This window comes from Mus pahari, chromosome 1, assembly GCF_900095145.1.
Source record: "Mus pahari chromosome 1, PAHARI_EIJ_v1.1, whole genome shotgun sequence".
Taxonomy (NCBI): domain Eukaryota; kingdom Metazoa; phylum Chordata; class Mammalia; order Rodentia; family Muridae; genus Mus; species Mus pahari.
In genome coordinates, this window is record NC_034590.1 from 96631261 (window position 1) to 96634611 (window position 3351).

Sequence of the window (3351 nt, forward strand, 5' to 3'; positions counted from 1 at the left end):
TAACAAGATCTGACTCCCTCTTCTGGAGTGTCTGAAGTACAGTGTACTTACATAAAATAAATTATATAAAAAAAAAAAGAAAGAAAGGGAGAGAGACAAAGGTGGAGGGGGCAGAGTGGGGTTAGCGGAAGAAGCTCTGGCTGAGAGAGCATCAGTTACTTTTCTTGTGACCCCCCACCAAAGCACCCCCCCCCGGGGGGGAAAGGCTGTTTCCTACTTACATACAGCTGGGTCCACTGTTCGGGGTTCTTGTCAACAGGAGCTTGAGAGCACTGCTCACCTTGAATCCATAGCCAGGAAGCTGAAAGCCCAGGGTTCCTTCCTTCCTTCCTTCCTTCCTTCCTTCCTTCCTTCCTTCCTTCCTTCTCCCTTTTGTGCAGCTCAGAACCCAAGGCCACGGAACTGTTGAAGCTTGCTTCCAGGGTAGGCCTTTCCACCTCACCTTAATCAAGATGTGTGCCAGAGGCTGTTTTCTAGGGGACTCTAGATCCCATCAAGTTGACACACTACAGTAATAATTACAGTGAGAGACTTTATCTCGGGGCATAGAGCGGGCCAGTGGTGGAGCAGGAAGTCTGTGGTCCTTCTAGCTGTCTGCGTACGTGTGTGTGTGCACATTCACCCACTCTACCCCACCTGTCACTTGCGCACACAAAGGAAAAGAAAAAAAGCAACATGGTACAAGACACGAAATACACTTTACAAAACACCCAGCTGGTACTCTTCAAGTCAGAGAGGAAAGGGGGGACAGGGATATTCTCCCAGGTCTTAAAGCAGAGACAGCCGACTGCCACATAGCAGTTTAGAAGTAAAACTGTTATCAAGCAGGCGTAGAAGTGCCTCAGGAGAGTGCCTACCCTCACAGGCAAAGCCATAGCTCAATTGCATCACTACTACATCAACAGACAAATAAGCTGTTGAGGACATCGTCCAAATAACTAGCAAAATTTTAATATAGATTATAAGGTAGAAAATAGTATTGAATTGATATTAGCCTTCCTGATTTTGACCAGTATGTTAATGGGTTATGAAAGGGAACATCTTTGTCCTTAGGAAATATGAATTTTAGTATAGAGGAGTGAATAATCGCAGTATTGTCACATTTCCTCTTAAATTGTTCCTATAGATAATTACTTAATACCGGAGAAGATGGCGATGTGCTTCCTGTGCCAGCGTAAAGGCCCGAGAGGTCGGCTCCCCAGTGCACACAGAAAATAACAGACATGGCTGCACATGGCCGTCCACTCGGAGCTAGGGGGCGACGGAGACAGGAGGATTGAGGGGGTTTTCTGGCCAGACAGCCTAGACAAAAAAACAGCGAAATGTACAGTGAGAGACCCTGTCTCAAGGAAATAAGGGGGAGAGGGAAGAAAAAGATAGTGCAGCCTGCTTCTCTGGCCTGTGCATACACATGGCAGACACATGTACTTGGAGGCTCACACAGCACAGGCACATATTAAGGGTTTTAACTAAAATAATAATAATAGCACTAAGACTACTAATGTGAGAGCTAAAAGTGAGGCCAGTGGGGCTTTTGTCCCAAAGAAACTTAGAACAGTAGGCTGAGGTGCCTAATAGTGGCAGTCTAGGCTTTCCCTGCATTGCAAGTCCCTGTTAGAGTCCTGGCTCCTCCCAGCACCCAACACCCAAGCCCCTACCCCGGACCTTTCCACCCCCTGAGCCTCCAGGGCTCCCCTCCTCCAGCTTCTTCCTGTAGAACCAGACATTCTGTCACATGTTCTTTCTTGGTCCCTTCTCTTTGGCCCCACTCTCTTCTCTTCCTCTCTCCTCATGGCCCTCTCCAGGCTGGACCCCTTGCAGTTGCCTCTAGCTGTTTTCTCCTTCATATCTACAGTGTCCTCGTTTTCATTCAGTAGGGAGTCACATAAAGGGGCTCTGGCGTCTGCTGTAGACTTCTCAGTAAGTCAGGGTTTTTAAAAGTAAAATAAGATGTTTTTAAAAATGCAAAGATAACAATCTGACCACTCATCCCCAGCTTCCGGCTTCTGTCACGTGGCCCTAATCTGGCCTCCCTTGTGTCTGACCTCATCTTCCCTCGAGTCATTATTCACTGCAGCCTGTCACCTAACTTCTTCCCTCTTTTTGTCTAAAACATGACACAGCTCCATCCTTTAATCCTGGGCTTAAAGGCACATGCATGCCTGGTTTTCTTGTTTTGTTTTTTGTTTTGTTTTGTTTTGTTTTAATAGCCTGAAAAAACCAAGCTGGCTCACAGGTCATGCACGACACAGTCCACGGTGGCAGGGGAGTTCCATCTGTAGCAGGTCATTCTGTACCTGCTGACACCCAGGGTATGGTGCACCCCTCCCTCAGGGTTCTGGTCCACTATACTCACTTATCCTACTTAGCATAACCCAACAGGCGGGGCGAGAGATTTGCCTGACCCGGATAGCTCTCCTGTGTGTCCAAGGTGACTCCAGGTCCCAGTGAGCTGACAAGAAATGGTAGCCACCACAGACCTCCTCTTTGCTCCTGGAGAAGTGTACTAGCCTCAGGGGGTTTGCACTGCCTGCTTGGCCTATCAGAAGTCCTTTCACTCAGATGTCTGGATGGTCCCCCATCTCACAGGATGATTCAACTGTCACCCTCTCCAAGATGGCCTTGCCCACATGCGCCTTATGTATGGGCAGGAAGGATGGCCTTATAGGAAGGGCGGGGGTGGGGGTCGTGGGGGAGGTGGTTGAGGAAGACTTAGGCCGTCCACACCAGGTCTCTCATGAACCTGCATACATGGGCACATGATAATGGAAAACCTTGACTTACTAATAAACTTGTTTAGGAAACATTACGGTACACAAAGTAGAATACAACTATCCCAGTTTCCAAGAACAGTCCTCTGGGGGCAGCTCAAGGGGGCAGCCCAGGATCACAGCCTCCATTAAGTCCTGGTCAATCCTTTAAGTCCCCTGCCCTCTTACCAGGAAACACATAATCCTGCCAGGTAGGTAGAATGGACCTGGGTAGCAACCACTCCAAAAGAACAGCTCAGGTGTACTTAAACAATCCTGCCACCAGGCCCGGTGGCACATGCCTTTAGTGCTTGCACTTCAGGGCAGAGGCACGATCTGCATTCAAGACCAGTTTGGTCTATAAATCTAGTTCCAGGACAGCCAGGGGAGAAAAATAATCCTGGCAATATTTTTGCTGTATAAGTCTTCCCTCTGCCCAGGTGGAAGTGGTCAGAATCGCAGTCTCCTGTCTCTGTTTAAATTGCTTAAAGGCTTTTTTTGTTATTTTGTTTTTTTGAGACAGGGTTTCTCTGTGTAGCCCTGGCTGTCCTGGAACTCACTCTGTAGACCAGGCTGGCCTCGAACTCAGAAATCTGCCTGC